This window comes from Aphelocoma coerulescens, chromosome 5, assembly GCF_041296385.1.
Source record: "Aphelocoma coerulescens isolate FSJ_1873_10779 chromosome 5, UR_Acoe_1.0, whole genome shotgun sequence".
NCBI lineage: Eukaryota > Metazoa > Chordata > Aves > Passeriformes > Corvidae > Aphelocoma > Aphelocoma coerulescens.
The window spans coordinates 38,653,404-38,675,851 of NC_091019.1; the positions used below are offsets into that span (position 1 = coordinate 38,653,404).

The following is a 22,448-nucleotide window of genomic DNA, read 5'->3' on the forward strand; positions in this document are numbered from 1 at the left end:
AAGGGTCTAATTAAGGGGTAAATTATACAGTCTTTGGGTATAATCGAGACATATATTTCTGAAGGTGAATATTATTAAGATAAAATAAGAAACATATAGCTTGATGGTTTGAATGAAAAGCTAAACATCACTGAGACTGCCAAGTATCCAAAGCAAATATTTAACTACATAAATGTAAGAGTTAAAAGCATGAAGAAAATCACATTATTCACCACTGAAGCTGCACAGTGAAAATCTTCTGCACACAGTCTTGATGTTTGGACATTACGTAATTTGGGAGGATCATTTAACTACAGAAGTTCAGTGACACACCCACAGGAATTTTTTACCCAGTATACAGTCACTACATTGGAATGTTGCACATTGGCATGGACGTGGATTAGGTCCCTTAGATGTAACTTGAGTACAAGTAGCAATGTACTTGCATTAATGTATCAGCTCAGGCAGGCTCATTACCGGTGTTAAGTAAACATACCATGTTGCAAGAATGTTTTTAATCAATATCAACAGTCATTCTTAAAGAGGAAATGCAGGTGCCTACAATTCAGTTAGGCTTATTCACGTTATACACTCAGAAGAAAAGTTGTATAGTGTTTATTAGACTTCTCCAGTTTTCCAATCAGTGCTGATAAAGTAAGTCCAAATAAAGAATCATAGATTATCCTGAGTTAGAAGAAACCACAAGGATCATCAAAGTTCAACTCCTGACCCAGCACAGGCCCACTCAAAGAATCACACCATCTACCTGAAAGCATTGTCCAAGGACTTCTTGAACTCTGTCAGGCTGGTGCTGTGACCACTGCCCTGGGGAGCCTGTTCCAGTGCCCAACCACCCTCTGGGGTAAGAACCTTTTTTCCCTAATATCCAACCTAAACCTCCCCTGACACAAATTCAGGCCGTTCCCTCAGGTCCTGTCACTGGTCACCACAGAGATCAGTGCCTGCCCCTCCTCTTCCCCTGGTGAGGAAGCTGTAGACAGCTATGAGGTCTCCCCTCAATCTCATGTACTCCAAGCTGAACAAGACAAGTGACCTCAGCCCCTCATATAACTTCCTGTCTAGACACAGGTGGCAGGTGTTTCAAAAATTTGCTTATGGTCAGTCAGAAAAACTATGAGCAACTAAAAGCAGCACACTTAATTAGGCAGTGCTTAGCAGTCTTACTACAAGTTATTTCTCCAACCCATCATTAAAAAAAGGAATCCTCCTTACAGTCTTCTGAAATTGTAGTCATTAGTAGCTACCAGGAAAGTAAAACTGAATGCTTACCATTATCATACAACGCACAATCCCTTGAAATTGCATAAAATACACCCTCTTGTTTAGGAGCAAGAACTGCATACCAAGTTGCTCCTATCCTAACCAAATCCACGTGTACTGAAGAGCAGGCTTGAGTTCTAAAGCACTCAAGATCTGACAATGTCACTGCTAATGATTTAAGAGGCCTAACAATTCTCAAACTACTCCTCTATCTTCACAGATTAAAACTCAATTTAGGGATTCATTTATCAATTTAGAGCATTTAAAGATTCTACTTTGAGAAAATCAGTATTTTTCAAATAATAGATATAATTTTAGAATTTCATGGGGGTTGAATTTTCTTGACAAATTTAAGGCTAAATTCCCCAAAACTATAAAGCCAATGAATGCCTAATCTGTCATTTTAGATTCCAACATTTAGATTTTACTGCTATTTATACTTTTCTATGCAACTTCACCAAATGTGGCAAATGTCTTCAACTAATGAACATTTTGTTCATTTCTTCAAATTTATCAGGTGTCTACTAATTGAGGACTGACTTACATGATGATAATTATAAAACTGCATCTAAAATCAAAACACCACAAATATGTAACCATCTCTGCATATGCAAATATTTCAATATCTTTCTTGGCAACATAAAGCAAAATATGCAACCAGTATGTTAAAACCTAAAAAAATAATGTGTAGGTTTTAATAAGCAGTGAGAAGCTCAGTTCAAAACTCAGTTTCTAAAAGCCTGCTTTTGAATGCTCTTCTAACATTTCTGTTGATTATACAGGAAAAGGAAATGACCTTCCCCCAGAAAGCCCTGGCTTTTCCTCACAGCTATATCCTCAGTATTGGCGAATGCCTCTTCTCATTCCCAGCATTAAATTTGTCTTACACTGAGGTCCATAAAGAAACAGAGTAATGGATTATGGCAATTATGTCATGCTGTTGAACACAACTGAACATTTATTATTGCTAGATTTTGATACTGAATAAATACAAAAATATTTCAATATAGAAACATTTTTTATTCAAAAGCACAACATAATATTTTTCCAAATAAAAAGACACATGGTACCTATCATAGAACTATGATGGGATGATTTTTTTAATAAAAGAGTGGTATAGGACTTATTCCAATCCACCTCCCAATGTAACAACAGCAAGAAGTCCCTACATACTCAGTACTTTCAAGATACTTCCATTATTTTGTTTTGTATTACAAAAATACTAATGCAATATTTCAAAAACTGTCTAGCCTTCCATGTGTCAAGAAACTGTGCAACCACCTTCATGTACACAGCTGTCCTGTCACATTTTCTTTCAGCACACAGCCCACAGACATGCAACATCATCCTAATGGTAACGAGCACAAGTGGAAGCTCAGCAGTTCTGGGAGAAGCAGCAATTATGTTTATCACAGCTCAGGACTTGTTTCCTGCTTTTGAAACCCTGTTTCCTGTTTGTGCACACAAAGCACTAATCTTTTCCCTCCACCTGCACAGCAATTCTGCTGCTCCTCAACAGGATTCCCACAGCCTGCAAGTGCCCTACCAGCATCTCCACAGTGATCATGCAGCAGGTCTAAACAGATTCAACTTCTGTCATATCTTCCATTTCGATTTTTTTTTAAATGGTATGGTAACATACACATGTTTATTTTAAAAGAAAGAGATATCTAATCCAAATGGCAAGGATACAAAATGACAGATGAAAAAATTCTCAACACAAAAAGCCTAGGCAATCTAACTTAAAGTCACACAGACTAGTTAATCCAAAACACCAATAACTGCAGAAAAAAATCCCACGTAGCAAACTACTCCCTCCTCCAACATGTATTTGGATGGAATTTTATTTTTGGTCACTGCAAGGTTCTTTGTTCTAGTTTCCTGCCTAGATTTCCCCCTTTCCTGTGCCAAGGCAAGCAGTTAAAGTCAGGATGATCAGAAATAAACTTTAGAAGCAGATGTTACCATAGAGTTTGTTACATACTGGTAAACAGGATAATTGTGTGTTTTCCTGACTATATACAATCAACTCCTACTGGAATGAATCCTAGGTAACTATAAAGCAAGAGGAAAACCAAAACAATAAAAAAATCCCCCAAAACATTAATACTGCGATTAACTCTCACTTCTATGGATTTACTATATAAGCTATAATCATTTTCCTTTAATAATTAGCTGTTGCAGAAAAATTATTTTAATACAACTTTAGTTTTGTGCAATGAAAATACAAGCTAAAATTTCTTAAAGCAGCTTTTATATGCTCATGAAGCACGTTATTTTAATCATTGGCTGCAATAGCAAATGCTTGTTGCACTAATTAAACAGCAAAACTCAAAACCAGAAAAGTCAATCCAAGTTACTAAGAAGCTGGACTTTTCAGAATCTCTGAAATATCATGCACTACATTTTAACTATGACTTCCATTAACAAATGCATTATTTTCCTAATTTTAGCCCCACTCTTTTATCTTCTAACAGAATACAGGGCACTGCAATATCTATGCACAGCTGCAAACCATGTAAATTCAGGCTTCCAACTGCAAGTTTTGCACCTTTTGGGCTTAATCATTCTGCTGCATCTGAAAAATTTTAAAATATTTGAACTTTCATGCTGCCCACCTGAATTAAAAAATATCCTCCAATGGATACTGCTTCTGCATCTTCTGTTGGGTGTGTTAGTGCAATTCCTCCCCAATGACACATGGCAGAAATTTTCAGTTTAATGCATGTTTGGCATATTACATTTTCCTGGAACAGTTATGGGAACAGGAAAGAATTTTGCTGGTCTGCTATACTCTGTTTCAGAAGAAACTTCTGATGGAAGAGGGCAACTGTTTCTTTTCAGTTCCAGGATGGTCTGCTTTTGAAATGATTGGAGTGGAAAGAAATACAAGCAGAAAAAAAAATCCACCCTATAGCCTACAATGAATAAGGAGGTAGGTTTATTTTCTGCTTTTTTTTCCTAACGTATTTCTACCTTCAGGTGTATACTGCCTCTATTTAAATGATTAAGTATTCACATTTATTATTTTCTGTTCTAAAAGAAAAAAAAATTAAGACTAGAAGGCTGAAGTGTGTCTTACATTGCATGTGGGGGTGCAGTTGGAGATGGGGTGAGGGGTGGAGTTGGAACAACACATAAAAAAACTATATGGCATTAAATCGTTCTGAGAATAAAGTATTTCCCAGGAAACAGAGAGGGACAGCTAGGGACAGAGTGGGTCAGTAACCCCCACATCTAAGTGGGAAACACGCCTCCTTTTTCTGCCCATAACAGGTGTTTTGGCTACATCTTTTACACCAGCACAAGTACTCCTTTGCCTGCAAAATGAATTAAATAAGCTCAGTGATCAGCTTGCAAACTAATCCTCCTAACGCCCTTTAAAAAAATCATTTTCAAATGGATGAGTGAGCTGATGAGACCTGCTGCAAAGCTGGACAGATGCTACTGCCGATGCAAAGAAAGGACTGAAATACATGGCTTCAGGCAAGACTACCTTTTTGGCAGTGACATTTAAATTAACATCAGAGGACCATGAAACCACACCATTAAGCCTCTAGGGACAAAACCCTCCGTTTCAGTTCCTTAATTTACGCGTTCTTTATGTTTCTCTCTACAGAAGGATGAAGTGTTAATTACTATTCTAACCAGCCCCACTTGAACTCACTCAATGTCTCACCTACCTGAAAGAGAAGAAAGATATAATGACTATTTGCTACCTTATTTATTCTCGGAGTGGAGTGAATCTCATCCATACTGCATCATTAAAAATCTTGCTTGAAAAGATAAAATGTATCTGTTCAAGAAAGCTCTTGCAATAGCCCAGAAGAAAAACTTTCTGGTTTGCAGCACATTCCAGTGATGCACTAGGAATATGTAATTTTAGTAGAGTATGCTTTAGTCTGATTCTTAACAGTAGGTGGAATATTAGCCTTTTAGAATTGCAGAAAAAAGTAATAAATTCTAACTTACTGTGCATGCTCAATATTGCACTTAGCCTGATTTGTAGGGAAATCAGATTATTAGAGATGACTGCAAGCACTTGCAGATTGTCCTCAGCAGCTTTAAGTTACTCTGATACCATAGAATGCAATTTAGGAATATTGCAGAATAAGTAGATAAAGACAATTTTTTAAAAATATGTTGAATATGAGAGAAAGAAAAAAAACTGGATGATTGCTAAAAAAGTATGAAGATAAAATTATAATGCCTTAATAGTTAAAAGCTACATTTGCACTTACACTTGAGATATTTGAGGATTTTTACAGAATAGTATATTCAGTTAGGTTTTCATGCAGTTAAATAAATAATAAAAAAAACCTTCACAGAATCCCTCTGGTTCCTTTGAAGTACAGTGCAAGAAAAGTTACCATGGAAACAAGAAGCACAAAACTGTGATAAAAACTAGAAAAAAATACCACTGCTTCTCAGTAGTGAAGAAAAAATACTGGCAAGGCTAACAGTAACTAATTAATGTTGTCAGTCTTTCAAATATTTACTTACATGAGTACGTGTTACACATTATGCAAATGAATCCTCCCACTAAACTTGATTTGACTCAGTTTGAACCCCCCCACCCCCCCAAAAGAAGCACAAATCCCCCTCAAAAAAGCCCCCAAACCCCTCAGTGTGAAAGCTACTTCTCCAAGGTGGAAAAAATACCAAAACAAATTCAAAATACACAGGACTACAGGATTTGTAATTACTGTGTAACTGCTAAACACTATGCTGGAAAGAGATGTTCATCCTACATCTGTTTCTATTTATAGCATTTTGTTTCTCACATCATGTATGTATTTCAGAGAATCACAGAAAGTTACAAGGGGCCTCTGGAGATCACCTGATCCAAGCTCCTGCTCAAGCAGGATCAGCTACAGCAGACCACCCATTTCAGTGCTGCCTATTTTACAAACAAAGTCAGACCTTATTAATTTCAGAATGAGCTACTTGGTTAAATAAAGGTGAATACATAAAAAAAAGGCATGTACAGGAACTAAACTTACTGTTAATTGCAATTGCCATTTAAATACATTATCATATGGGGGGAGGGGGAAAAAAACCACCAAAATCAGGGGGGAATAAAAAGGCAGAAGTTCATTTTGATGAAAATCATTTATGTTTTCCAAAAAGTCAGGTAAGAAAGTCCCTGTAATGTGACTTTCAGCTTGCTGGAATTATTTTTCCATAACATGAAATGCACCTGTCACTTATAAAATGAATTTGTTATTAATTGATTAACTGTACACTGATATATTATTAAAATAAAATACTACTATAACTACATTATTTTTGTTTTTTCCTTTCTATTTTTCTGGGCAAATGGATACTGTGAACAAATCTTTAACTCACATATCCAGAAGGCATTTACATTTCAGTATTTCTGTATAACATTTCAAACTTGCAATGTTTTCTTCTTAATGCATTCAATCAAAGTAATTTTCAATGTCTGCATTCCTTTGCTGTATTTCTGAATCAGCTGTTTCATTTTGTTTAGCTTTTATTCTCTTTGTCATTTCTACATCCATTTATATGCTGCCTCCACTTCTTCAATTTCTTATTCTTAGTCCTTTCCTAACCTTCTCAAGTTTAATTTTTCTGTGGTAGTTTCCTTCCTCTTTTTTACTGGACCAAATGAAATATTTTCACCATGTAACTTTTTTTGCATTACCATCCTGACCTTTTGCTCCCATTCATGAAAACTCACTAATTTGCTTATCCCATGAACACCTGTATATTGATTCCAATTTTTGTTCTTTTGTGTTTTTAAAGAACTTACAGTTAAAAGACACAAAATTAACAACTTGCATTAAATATCTGTGTTACTATAACTTTTACTATCTGATGTGTTGTTTTATGACACCTGTCATAGCTAACTGATGTATAAACAGCTGTCTAAAATAAACTTCTCATATCTTTGTGTCTCCTTTTCCCACCTACACCACAATCAATCTGTATTTTGCTTACAGTTAAAATTGAGAATTCAGTGTGGCTGATTTTATCACAACTGTCTTTGGGATATCCTGCTCTAGGACTAGAACAACATGAACAAGCAGTATAAGATATTTTCATAAAACAGGTCAAGGAACAGTACTCTTGCTTCAGAGACTCTTTTTATTGATTTGTGTCAACAAATCCCCAAACATCAGCATTTCCCCACTTAGATTAAATTGTAAGGGATGTTTGAATGGATAAGCACTGCTAAAGGCATAATCCAAAACAGAACTCTTCTAATGAGTTCAGTGGACTCTGCATTAAACAGTATGTCTAACTACAGACTGTTAATCGCTACATTTAATAACAAGACCAGATATAAACCCCACAACCCCTGTCCTAAGAGATTCAGTTTAAATTAAATGCTTCTTAATTTAGTGCAGTACAATTTTTTTTGTGTGTACTTGTGTTGAAAGCATTTTTGTGATACCTTTATATTATGTATTCCCAATGTGAAGCAACCCATGTAACCCTTGCAGCTTCTTTTATAACCAAATCGATGGGTGAGTCAGGATTACTGAAATTAATACAAGCTCATATACCAGGACAACATTCCCCCTTAGAGATAACTGTACACTTTTCTCATTTTTTGTTTAATCTTATATACACATGGTAAACACCTTGTCTAAGAGTTTCAATAAAACTGTCTGTTAGTACCAAAAAACCCAAACCAAGTATAACATTGGAAAAACATCACAGACTGATCAAACTTACTAGAGAAGCCCTCACTTACTAGAGAACCCTCACACACATATAGGTGTATAAAATTATAGTAGTTTTTTTTTTCTTTTGTCAAAGTAAATAAATAGGTCTGCCAAGATCTACCAGTTTTGGTAGGAGGAAATATCATTCACAATCACTATTTAAATATGGTATCAATAAGATCAGGTGAAAAAAAATGAAATCAGCTAAAGATTACACATTTTAAAGCTGACCATAAATGAAACATTCATTAATAGCCATGGTTGAAATTTATATAAAAGAGACAAAATCTAGTGCACTCTTTCTATCATCCTACATTTTGACATCAATAAAGATGGTCTGTCCACAGGAAATTCTGACCATGGTTCTAATTGAAGATTCTTTCTGTATTGATCTGATCTGGAAAATGTCTTCACTAAATAAAAACTTACTAGAGAATGTAAAGTTAAACTTGAAATTATAATACACAAATACATCATTTTGCATGCACAGATATCTCTCAGTTTAATATGAACAAAAACAATAAAAAAACCACAAAAGCCTAGGATCTCTATGTTATAATAAAGACTTACCAAAGAAAGTTATTGCTATCCACATAAAGCTTCTACACAAGGATTTGAAATCAAAACACATGAAGACTGTACTGGAAACAGGAATGGAAAACCACAACCAGCCTGATGCAGTGCCAAGCAAAGCAATAAATCAGGCTTAGGCCAAACCGCACTCCAGAGAGTTTTAATTTATACCATAAACAGAAAAAGTTTAACAGGTTTTGGCCTATGCCAAGTGCTTTGATCTATCAAGAAGGCTACAAACATAGATATAAAAGCATTTATATTGTTCCATAAGATATGAAACATTATATTAAATGAATATATATAAAAGCCACTCCAGATTTTGTTTTTAAAAATTAAAACAATATATTCTAGTTGAAGTTTTTCTAGAAGTTGTAGACACACAGAATTTCCAACAATTGTTTTTAAGAATATAATCAAAGATGTAGAAAAATAAATCCTCTCACAGACGGTAGTTACAATGGAAAACACGAGTCCATGTTACTTTGTCTTTCAAAATAACTTGCAGCCTATTTTCAATGTAGAAAAAATACATTTAATTTCATAATCAAAACCCAGATGATTCTGTTTTAATAACAAGCAGAAAAAGTGAAACAAACAAACTTGGAGAAAAAAAATCTACGAAAAACATTTCTCTGGGGTTTTTACAGTCTTAAGGTATTTTTTTTTCATAAATTTTATATTTCTAAAAATATAATGCCAACTGTGGTATCTAAAAGGAAATCATTATCAAAAATACAGATACTTTAGAGAAAATTCCCCTTTTAAGTATTCTCTTTGATGAAATTGTGCTCCCAAATAATGACTGCAGTCTGCAGCCAGAAGGCTCAAAAGCAGACGGGTGAGTGTGTTAAGATTACTCCATGCTGAGTAGCAGAGTTTAAACTCTCTCAACACTGCTCTGCTACAAAGTAGGAAACACAGTGTTAAGAAAGCAGAATGAAATATGCAATTAACCTTTAGTGGTTATCTCCAACAATACTGACAATATAGCCTTTTAAAATCAAATCAATACTGCAATCACAAGCAATATAAACAAACTTTTAATATTATGACTGACTAGTGTCCCTAAAGTCAATTTTAGTGGTTTCCACTACACAATTTGTTTGGCTTTCGCACTGAATTTTGTTTATAGGAACACATCATCATCTATTGGAAACAATAGTTTCTCACTCACAAACATTTTACTACAAACCACAGAAGAATGTTGTCATTCCTAAGGCAAAGAAGAAAAACAACCATACATGAGCAGCACATGTTTTTCAAGTCAAAAATCCTGCATAAGTCTTCAGTCCTCACTACAATTAAAGTTCTATGCTTAATTTCAAGATGACATCTCAAACTAAAATTTCTTTAAATTACAACAGTAGCATACCATAAACACAGCCCTACCACCCACTGGGATTTTCTTTTACTAGTTGCTGACAAATGAAAGCCTTAGAGCTGTTGTTTTTCCAGGACTTTGCATAGAGATAGAGCCTTGGTCATAAAAATATATACCAAAAATTAATCTCGGAGGGACAGTTTTCTTGATATTTTCCTAGATTTCCTTCCATACAACTAACCATAGGAAATCATAACTAAGAGATACTTGGGCAGCTCAGTGCATTAGTATCTTAAATATAAACAAACAGAGAAAATGAGTCCAGAAAATTAGTGAAGGCAGCATCTCAGAGTGGCAAATAATTACATTAACTCATTTATGACTTCTCAATAATGACAACTTTCATTCGCAACATTATTTTGCAATAGGACACTGAACATAAATTATCAAAAAGGAGAATGTGAACACAGAAGCATAAGGAATTACTTAATGTTCAGCTTGTGTACAAATTGGTTATCATCATTTTCTATAAACACAGTTGTAGGATGGTGAAGAGTCCTATTGTAGAACCCAAGTATTCCTAAACATACTACATAGACAAAGAATAAGGAACAAATAATAGGAAAAAATGTTTGTAAAGTTCAGAAACACATATGCATAACTGTCACTAATGATGAGAATGAAAACTGGATCTACAAAGCAAATATCCTGTGCTTGTATGCCTTTTCTTCTCAGGAGCTGGTAAACAAAATCACAGGCCTGACTTTTCTTCAGAAAGAATGGGATTACATGGAATCTGAGTAGCTCAATATAAGATCTACGTAACCAACTGGACAGGAGGAAACATGCAGAAATTAGGATAAACAGGTAGACAACGACACTTGGAGCCTTTAACCATGAGAGTTCCTGGAGTAACAGTTATGAAACAGACATGCTGGTCACAAGCTACTACAAAGTAGCTGAGATACTTGTTCAGATCTAGGCACTACTGTATTTTAGCTGCTCACATCCTTGCAGAACTGAAGTAGAAAGAGAAACTATGTTTTTCTGACAAAATATTAATATATTTAAATAAACCACACATGCAAAATATTAACAAGCAAATATATAAAAACATAGAAATTTAGGCAAAAAAAAAATGAGGCAAGAGAAAATTGGGCAAAAGAATAGCCTAGAGCTTGAGTTTCCCCTGCATTTCTTTCAGGATGATGTTACACATATAAATATGGATCAGTAAAGCAGTCTAAAAGTCTACCCGGAAATCTGTCAGAAACTGGTCCACTAACTTAAACATATTTCACTGCCTTGAACAGGAATAAAAACAGTACAATATGTTACCCAGCCATTTCTCAGCTGGACTCAAGAACATAACTGTGTATTCAGAACACAATGAAGATTAAAAGAAATCCAGATCAACGGTTAGGTTTCAGGAGAAAACAGATGATATAATTTAATTACCTTTCATCTAATTTCTCATTCAGTGTTCTTATTACACAACACACTAGAAATGGCAGCAAGCTATACCACTTTCCACACTAAAAAGTGAAGACTGCCAGGAGAGAGCATTTATGGAAGAGAATGTTTTCTTAGAATAATAATGCTTTAACTTATGAAATGCATCTGCCACAGCACACAGACTCATGGGGTGGTATGTGCCCTTCCTGTTCACCTATTACAGGTTTAGACTAGACTAAGATAGTGTGATCCTGAGTATAAAGATTAATTTAGGAAAGGTTCTAAAACTCCCAAACAATTTTCCACACTCTACTGCTCAAAAACAGGTAAAAGGGAATATTTAAAAAATATCAGAGGAACTTCTACAGAGGAAAAGAAAATGAGACTATATAACACCAGCCAAGACACACATGTATTTTACAGGACATTATGAAAGGTTCATATTTGGAGAATCATAGTATTCAAAACAAAGCAAGGGTTAGGTATGAATGAGAAATCATTTCAATTTTGAACAGAGTATCATTTAATAGAACTGAAGAATAATGTGACAGCTTTCTTTTTCAGTCTTGATGAATCTCTTTTGCCCTGACCACATGCTAGTGATTTACACTTTAGAAGTCATAATGTCACCAAAATGAACCTGCCTTTTTTTAAATGGAAAATCCAATTTACCTAGACAGAAATTACTGAATGTCCCAAAGAAGCTCCTGTTAATAGTGATATATAAATAGTATAGCTTTAAATTAAATCTATATTATTTTTAGTATTGGAGGGCTTGTGTTTAGAAGATTACATGCTCTAATGGTTCTTCAGAATCTGATGAATGACTTGCGAAGTTGTTGGGAAAAAAGGAAGCAAAGCACATAGACCTTACTGTGAGGAATAAGCTTAATGTTACCAATATTGTTATATCCCTCCAGATGTGGTCTGAAATTTAGTATTGAGATTACAGTTACCATCACAGTATGACATGTACTGGAAAATTCAGAAGCTGTCACAAGTAGTGTAGGGAGTGATTTGAGGTTCCTCTTAAAGGACAAGCATACCAAAGACATTCTGCATCATTTCAGCTGGTTTTTAAGATGTTAGGAATACAGAAGACACACCTTATGCCAGCATACCCATATTTGTTCTGACAAAGGACTTGTTCCAGATCATTTTCAACAAAAGAGCACTGGAAAATCTGAAAGCAGTGGGTCTCATTCTTTTTGTCTTTAGAGAAACAGCAATAGCAACAGAAAATGTAGTGCTATCAGTTCTCAAGTCTAAGTGTACACGAAAATAGATACAGCTTCCTTGAATGGACATTTCTAAGAGGCATAAATTGCAGAAGTTATTCTAACTAAATAAAATTTTTATTTTTCTCAAAAGTGCTTTAGCAAGTTTCCAAAATCCTTTGAAAATTAAAAATGTTACTCAAGGTATAAACCTTGAAAAGGATCCTATGTAGCAGTGAGCAAGATAAATTATTATTTAAGACCCTCTGGATTCCAGGTGAGAGCTTAACATCTATAGGGACAATTTTAATAAAAAATAACAATAGGATTTTCATGTGGAAAAAAAACCCAAATAAACAAAAATTATACTTTAAGTATGCAAATTAACATGGCAAGGACATCTGAAAATATGACAACAGAATTCTAAGAAGCAAATGGTCAAAGGAGCTCTAGTAAATTGGCTCTGCTCCTGATAGTCCAAAGGTACGAATCAGGAAAAGAAACACTCCAAAGACACATGGATGGTACAAAAACCAGATCAGATTGGCTATGGAAAAGTTGTTTTGACCAAAATAACCACAAGGCAATAAACAAACCTAGAATATTTTCACTGTAAAAAAAAAAAAAAAAAAAAAAAAATCATGATGTGTAACTTCAATTTACAAGCATTTTCCTTCCATTTGTGGCGGGCTCTGATAAACATTATTACTTCGATTACACTAACACGAACAGGCAGAACATATATGGACATCAGATCAGAAAGAATGTTCATACTAACTACCAACTTTCAGACTAACTACCACCCTCTTGGAAGCTCAGTGTACCACATCATCTACAGCAACTTTCAAGGCTGCTAACGACAGTAATAACCGAACCAAAATAGGAATGTTCATGAGATCTGGAAAAATAGAGTTCCCAAACCTATCATGGACTTGTTCAGCATAAAGTCTGACATGTTCCTTCCAAAAAAAAAAGATGCCCAAAAATTTTCTATTAGTCATGGAAATAGCTACAGAAGTTAAGGAGAGAAATTTTTTTCTAGCATTTGTACCACCCATAAGTCTGATAACAGAATAAGGACATATTCAGCTACATATATACACCTGAACTATTCCCTCTTCAGAACTGATAAACAGAGATTAATAATAATAATCTATATTAGACAAAATCTGTAAATATGAAGTTCATAGCCTCAACTATGACAATTCTTGGTTATCAACATCAAATGGCAAGGACCAACATTCTCAGTTAGTTAGTAGTTCTCAGTTAAAAAACGAAGGTGACAAAGAATGACAAGAAAAGGTTGTGTTGGAAAGAAATTTAAAGATTTCCAAACCCCCTGTCATGGGCAAGGACACCTTCCAACCCCTATCCAAGCTGGCCTTGAACACTTCCATGAATGGAGCACCCATCATCCCTCTGGGCAACCTGTGCCAGTGCCCCACCACCTCCACAGTAAACAATTTCTTTTTAGTATTGAATCTAAACATGTTCTCCCTTAGTTTGAAAACTTTCCCACTGTCCTGTCACTATATGCTCTTGTAAAAAGTCCCTCTGCAGCTTTCAGGTAGCCCTGTTTAGGTACTGAAAGGACACAACAGGGTCACTCCTGAGCTGAACAACCCCAACTCCCTCAGCCTTTCCTCATAGGAGAAGTACTCCAGCCTTCAGAACATCTTTGTTGCCCTTCTCTGTACTTTCTTCAACAAATTTATGTCCTTCTTGTGCTGGGGACCCCAGCCAAGAAGGAGAGGATTTTTCAATTTGGCTACTGGATAAAGTCCTGTAATGTCCTGACAGCTGAGCCATGCCATAAATTGTTCAGGGGTAGCTGACGATGGAACAGAATGCTCTGTCACAGGAAAGACTACAAGTTCCAGTAGCAGAGCCACACAGTTCAGTGCCCAAGGACATACTTGGGCATGCTCAAATTTGCAGACATGGCCAAAGACACAAATTTTTCTTCCCATCCACCCCCTCCCACCGTTTTCTTTTTTATAACTGGAAAAGGGATTGTCTCGGCAGTTCATTATGATGTTGAGATTCTTGGTGTCATCTTTGTTCTCATCCTCGTCTTTGGAGGTTTACATATTCAGGCTGTGCCTTTATGAAAAGATGCATACAGCATCAGCTTATAGTTCAGTGGTCTTGACTATTTAAACTCTTTTCTTGGGAACTTTCACTAGGGATCACTACTGTTATTCCAAAAGAAAAATGGCAATTCCATATATTTCAGAATCCCCAATACGTTAAGTATTTTTGTTTTCTTTAAGTCTTTAAATAGGCATTCAATTCTGAAATAAATTATCCCCAAGATCTCCATAATGGAATCCTTCCCTCCCCCCCATTACCGTTGCATCTTAGTTCTTAGGATCATAGGTTTCCTTTCCCACTTTTGGAATGCCATCTGGTGTGAAAATTAAGACTTCTGAAAGCCATGCTATGAAAAAATTAAAATAATCCTATTTAATAATGAATTTGAAGGCACAGAAAAGCTTTCCTTTCCTTCCAAAACAGCTTTTAAACTATCGCAATTATGTCCCCATTTATTACCTCTCTTTCCTTTCTTAGGATTGCAGTATTTCTTTTCCCTGTTGTATTTGTTTCTATTAATGTCTAAAGGCCGAACACACCCTTTGGATATAAGAAATGAAATAGGCACTTTTTGTTGACATGAAAAAATAGTGGTCATCTGCTCTATCTGAAAATGATTCTAGAGAATGCAATAAATTTTTTAAGAAAATTCTGGAGCAGCACAAAATTAAAAATTACAGTAAAAATCATATATTTCTGTTAAGCATCAAAATAATGGAAATCCAGACTAAAATTTCTTCCTAAAGGAAAACTGTAGATACCTCATCCCCTCCCAGAAAGCAATTATAATTTTCCTGATTCATACAACTATGACTACTAGGGTATCTCTATAAAAAATGCTCAGGGTTTCCTCTAATACATTAACATGCTGCCCCTAGCACTATAGTAACACCTCTTGTTACATCACTTCAAGTCATGAATTCTGATTAATTACTACTCATTTTCAGAACAAGAACCTTGGTTTAGAAGAGAAACCACCATGCTATGTGCTTTAAAAGCATGAATAGGGATGGTCAGCTTCTTCTATAGAACAGTAACAATACTCAAAAATCAAATATTTGTAGATAAGAGAAAGTAAAAGAATTAAAGGTTTTTGCACACAGATACCACGGAGAATTACACACACACAGGAAGAACAAAATACTAACAAACTTACAAACTGACACTCAGATGAAGGACTAGAAATATAAGTAATAGCAGATACTTTGAGATGAAGTAGTAATGCTAGCATTAAAGTAAGTGCATTTTTAGGTCTATTTCTTCAATGCATACACACTGAAAAAAAAAAAAGATTAAAAAAAAGAATGTACAACCACAACCATTATGAATATAGCTCAGAGTTCACTGACTTTTTACATCCAGGACAGCAGGTTCATCCTAATTCACCAGCACAGCCTAATACAGCAATAAACAAGTATTAACTTTGCAAATAGCTAAGAACTCATTTGAACTGACAGGATATAACAGAGCAAAAAATTCAAGGCACACAGTCAAGCATTTGTCTACATTATTGTCCCTGACTGGACAGGGTATACAGGTTTTATTAAAACTGACAAGATTTTGAATTTCCATGTATTCTCTTTTGTTTTCCGTTTAGAATTTTCCTTCCAACAATTTGATGCCCCTACCTTCATAGACATGAACCTTGGGTAGACATCTGATTCTGTAATTTTTAAAGTATTAGAAACACCAGAATTTACATTTATGAATTAAAAAAGTATTTCAATATTCCCTATTTTTGGCTTAATCAATTCTCTTTATGCTTCATTTGAACTATATTGGCAAACGGAAATGTCTAGAGCAGAGTAATCAAGACAATTTTCTCCCTTATTTGGCAACTGTTAGACTGCTTTTAGAGTACTGAGTCCAGGTTTGGACCCTCTAGTACAACAAAGATGTTGATAAACTAAAGCAAGTTCATTGGGGTGTCACCAAGACAGTTAAGGTTATGGAATACTTGCTCTTACAAGGGGAAGTTGAGGCAACTTGGCCTCCTTCATCATGACTGGAGAACAGGTAGCTTCAGAAGGACCCCAAAGCAGGTCCTTAATACCTATAAAGTCATAAAGAAGATTAATTTATGCTCTTTCCAGTGACGTATGGTGGGAGGACATCATTGAAGCAAGAGGTTCTAATTAGACTTAAGGAAAAACCTTTTCCTCAGGAGGACTCTGTTGCACTGGAATGTGTTGCAGAGAAGCTGCACAGTAAGATAAAGCCATCAGCAATCTTGTCTGCCTGCCAAGCTGACCCTGCCCGAAGAAAGAATTTGGACTAGAGATCTTCTGATACCCCTCCCAAATGGAATTACTCTATAAATTGGGTTTCTTATTTTATTTAATTTTGTCCTTGCATGGATTTAGTTTTTGTTGTGCCATCATGCCCACGTTTTCTAAAGGAAATTCAACGTACTGCAGCAGTCTTTCTTGCCATATTCTGATACAACCTCTCCCTCATCTACAGGGCAAAGATTTTTCTCAGCATCTATACAAATGTGATTTGTGAAAGTGAAACTGATTATTACTAGGAACTCAGGCTATCAATCTTCCTTTTTTTAGCTGTGCAAATATAATGTTGAAAGTCATCCAGGAATAATTTTTAATGTTTTGACATCTCCTGGTTTTTAGATTACTGCTGTGAAGAAGGACACATATATCAATACAAAGGCATTTAATTAGACAAAGATAAAATAGTGTAGACAAGAGCAAGGTGAAGCACTGAATCTAAGTTACTTGTAAGGCAACAGATTATAAATAAATTTTAACTTTTCTGATAACAAACCTGGTTGTCAGTGCCAATGAAGTATTTTCTTAATGTGGAAATACAGTATAAAGAAACATTGGCATGGCAGGTATTAGAAAAAGTAGAATATTCTAAACTGTATGCTATTGTCCAAAGCTTTATTTTGGCAAATTCATCATTTATATACAATACTACAAAAATTAAAAAAACCTTAATACTTAGAAGAGTCCAGAGACAAGTTTCAACAAGCTACAGCTAGAATAACCTAATAAAAAGGTATAAAAAACAGTAGGACTATGAGCCAAACAAGTTTTCTAATTAGCATTAGAATTATCATTAGAATTAGTACTAGTAAAGAAATCATATGGTTTAAAAAAAAAGAGGACAAAAAAAATCAGTAAAACTTATATGCAAACTGTAAAATAATCATAATTGTCTTGCTGGATTTAAAAATGGTATTTTAAAAGGTTATTATATTAGCCATACTAGGTAATATAAAAATATATTTACCCTCATGCACAGAAGAAATCTTTAATTTTACAGACTTTATGATATTATATAGAAGCATTTCTGTACTTTCCTTCAGAATTTAGATTAAAAAATTAAACTTTTAAAATGGATGTTTACTTTGATATACTACAGAACTGTATTTTCTAGATTGTGTCAGGTAGCTTTTGTAGAATAATTACCAGGAAAGATGAGATCATAAGAAGGAATACAATACTTATTAAAATTATTCTAGGGAAGGCTGCAAGATTACTGTGTAAAAACTTTGAGGGAATTTTGTTAGATTTGTAAGATACACTAAAACATGAACCATTTCTGACTACAGACTTTTATAGTACATAGTAGTAACACACTGGTCACAGATTAGAAGACAAAGCTGCTCCACAATGTAGATATATGAAGAATATATCATACAGTTCTGGACATACATGTTCTAAATTATTTTCTAAAATTAAAAGATTCAGTGATGTAGTGGTAATTACTGTCTCCTTTCTAAACAGTTTTCAAAAATGTCCTTACAAAAGCCTATTTGGAAACAGAACTGTTACAGAATAAGAAGAAATGACCTTACATGGAAGAATTAATTAATAAAGAGGGAAAAGCTAAACTATGCATTCTCACAATGGGGAGAGATCACATATAGTGTTAAAGGCATACGTAGTCAAAAATCTGGAAAATGGGAGCAGACATCAGTGCTGAAGATTCTGTCATGGTTGTTAGGCAATAAAGATATGTGTCACAGTGAAGAACCACTGCAGGACAAAGTGACTGTGTAAAAGAATAGCAAATGTCATCCCATGTACACAAATGTGAGGTACAAAGGAGACAAAACAATTCTAATTTCACACAGAAAAATAATGGACTCAGAACTGTCCATTATTTCACCCATTCAAGTGCGAAATTTTCGACTATGATATAAAAAAAAGTCGACTCATGTTAACAGCCAAAGAGAAAATCAAATGTTAGGAATTTTTAGAAAGGAGTATAAACCAGAAAAGGGTGTGAGATGACATATGATGACATGAATATGTGTTTGTATGTTGCAACTGTATTCAACTGCGGTCCCTCCCTTTGCCTCCAAATGAAGCATTACAACTGGAAAAGGCTCAGAAGACAACCTTACACTCACACTCTTCAAAATCTGGAAATTAATTGTGCTAAATGTCAAATATCTGCAAAATCATGAAGGCAGAGGAAATGGACTGATTCATCCTCTCTTTAATACAAGGACATGAAGTTTCATGGAGAAAGGTTGAAAAATACATTAAAGGCAATGGTGGTTCTTTTGCAAGTGCTCATTACTAAGTAGTAGAGTTTTCTGTCACCTTTGCATACATTGCACTTTATCACAAATGGACTTGTAATGGGTATATTTCTGAAGATGAAAATCTTCAAAAACACATATTAATACTAAGGACTTTAATCAGAGATTTCAGCAGAACACAATCTGTTTATGTGTTCACCTTTACTGCCACATATGCAATACAGACTTTCAAGTTCAACACATGGTATGGTCCTTCCCAAATACTGAGGTTTCTTCCTTAGGAAAGCTGCAATCATTATCTAGCTCAAGTAAGCCATTATTGAAATACAATTTGTATTTTACACATTGTCAGACTTTGTGTTAAAAACATAACTCAACACATGAAGTGTAATTTAAGGCATAATTATTCCGAACATCAGATTTCATTAATCAGAGCAAGGTCATTGCAAAATTGATCAGGACAGACATTATGTCTTCTAAGTCATTACACAAGAAGATAGAATTGAGGAATCAAAATACATCTCTGTAACAGCTCACAGAGAATGTAAAGTATGAATGCAGAGAACCTGAGTGCTATTTCACTTACACAGGTCAGAGAGATTCTTTCTTTTCATTTGGCTAGCAAGAATTTTTTAAGCTACTCTGAATTTGAAGGAAGTTCTACCTATGTGAGTGTACTGTAAAATGTAAAGCAGTTTAATATAACAAGAAAACAAAAAAGGATAAAATTATCAGTGCAACAATGAAAATTTTAAAATGTCGATTATATGTTAGCAGACAGGCAAACATAACTACACTTGCACAAATATGACTACACAAAATATAATATGCTGTAACTGCTTGAAGTTAACTGAAAGCAAATGTGTAAAAAGGTTTTTAAATGTATTAAATATCCAGCTTAATGACTACAAAGTTAAACAAATGAATGTAAAAGCAATTGTCTCAAAAAGAGTTAAATATATGATCATATGAAATCCATAAATGACATTCATTTATACATACTTAAAATTAGTTTTTCAATAATATTTATATCAAGTACACCGCCTTTGAATGAAAATCTGAATGTCATAATAAAAAAAAGTCTGCACAAAATTAAGTTGTGCAAATGCATTGTTTATAACATTTAAAATATTCTATTCTATTTACAGTTACTAATTTACCAAAGCACCCAAAAAGAAAGAAAAAAAAAATTAAAATCAATTAAAGAACACTCAAAAACAACATTTCCATTTTAAAACTGACAAAGTTTTATAAAACTTTGCATGGAAATACCCATTCCTAGTGGAATTCCTAGTTAAAACAAATCTTTGAACTAATATATGATACTTCATAAAAAGTTAGTAGATTCTATATTTTTTATATCTAATAGTTTATGAAACCTTTGTCATCAGATTTTGTCATCTTTAAAAAATACATATATTATATAACCCATCCAGTGTTATATAATGATAAAAACATTAGTCTGGTTTATATCAGAAATTGTTTACATTTGTCATCAGGGAGTTTATTTCAGATTTAAATTATTTGCTGAAAACAATAAACCTTATGTTGCCAACTACTTCAAAAGCATTTTCCTGTAGTTAACATTCTTATCTACAGACTAATTTTTGCCTTCTCACACACACCCCCCTATGTTTCTTTGGGTCATACTGGTTCATTCTTTATGGTCCTAATGCAGATGCATTGATTAATTTAGCTACAATAAATAAACTCCAGAATCCAAACATCTTCACTTCTGTTAAAAGTCCTACAAAACAAGCATTTGTATGTATTTTTATAGAATAAATACAATATAATTCTACATAATTGTTTTAATATTTTGTTATGCAGCACTAGATGGGATGATTAAGTAAATTAAAAAAAATTATTAACTATTCTGTTATTTCAGAAATGGTTACTGTAAAAATCTCATTTCACTAATATTAGGGTGAAACATTCTAATCTGTTTATATTACCAATTTTGTAGTGATCGGAAATAGAAATGAAGCTAACTTCAAAAATGGCAATCACTTAAAATACTTTAATTAGAAGTAATTAAATTATATTTTATTTAATGAAATAATAATAAACTACTAGGAGGATTTATCAATACAAAATTTTTATAATTTTTATATATTACAGCATTTCACAACTATGGAATTGTTCTTGATCAATTGACATCTTCATTTTCCATTTTAAGTTTTAATGTCTGCTTGAACTATAGTCACAGTGAGACTTCCCAGTGGAGTAAAATCTTAACATCCACAAAGCAAGTATGATTTCTATGCTCTGAGTCTTTAGCAAGTGATTTAAAAAGTAGAATTTTTGCTGTTTCTTATTTCTGTCGGTCCTGAAGTAACAGCAAGCTGAGAAACTATCTTAACCTGGTCATCCTGAAGAGACTTGCTCAATAAATTTGAAAAAATTAAGCCTTATTAAAAGCCTTATTAAAGAAATATTGTTCAGAGCAATTAAAAATAAGTACCCTTTTTAATTAATCCATAATTTGGGTATGAGCCTAAATTTGGCAAGGAATTTTTTTTTTTTTTTTGAATGATTGAGTCTTTAAAGTCATACTTGGTTTTCAGGAATGACAGGTAGAAAGCCAACTTCAAAAAACAGAGCCTCTATTGAAACCTGATGAAGTAATTTCACAATGCCACCTGTCAGCATAGTGCTCCTGTAGTACTTCAAATATTATGAAGTGGGATGAACAAAGGCATTAGAAAGGAAGAAGAGCTCTTTCAGTTAAACTACAATGATTGTCAGTTAAACACATATGATTAACATCCTACACTGCATCACACCAGATAGACTGTTAGAAAAGTTACTAAGCTACTAAGCTACTATGTAAAAGCAGTATTCTAAAATCAGAATGTTTCTACTAAGACATTTCCATGTGTACCTTCCTCTAAGTTCAAGAAAAGCAGTAACTGGTATCAACTAGTAACAATCATGGAACAGACACATTTTATTTAACTCATATTAAAAACACCTGTCCCCTAATATCCAGGCCTCCTTCTTCTATAGGTTAAACTTTTCACCATACAGAGCTTTCAACCAGTAGTGAAAGAAAAAAAAGGCAATTTAAAAAAGTATCTCTCTGTAAGTAAAACAGAGGCTAATTTTAAATTTCAGAATGATTAAAGTTCTGAATTATAGGGTTTATTTTTACATAATTCTTAAATAGACTTAAGCAGAAGTTACTTGATCTCACATTTAGAATAGATGGCCCTAGTGTTTCATTGCAATTGACTATAATGTGATACATATAGGACAGTTTATTTTTAAATGCAAGCTACAATTTAGTCCAATACATATACATATTCATTAAGTCT

General features: G+C 34.1%; 1 protein-coding gene and 1 long non-coding RNA gene across 6 annotated transcripts in view; one reads left to right on the forward strand and one right to left on the reverse strand.

Moving 5' to 3' along the window:
• Positions 1-22,448, reverse strand: part of NOVA1 (NOVA alternative splicing regulator 1) — a 144,383-nt gene that overhangs the window by 60,710 nt on the left and 61,225 nt on the right. Inside the window, exon 1 of one of the 5 annotated variants that reach the window (XM_069017727.1) lies at positions 8,526-8,549. The exons of the other annotated variants lie outside the window; for them this stretch is intronic. The gene's annotated coding sequence lies outside the window, so the exon portion shown is untranslated. Of the gene's footprint in view, positions 1-8,525; positions 8,550-22,448 lie in introns of those variants that run through there. 5 annotated transcript variants of the gene reach the window in all.
• The window catches only part of LOC138111623 (uncharacterized), a 48,779-nt gene that overhangs the window by 1,410 nt on the left and 24,921 nt on the right, over positions 1-22,448 (forward strand). The gene's annotated exons all lie outside the window — the stretch shown is intronic.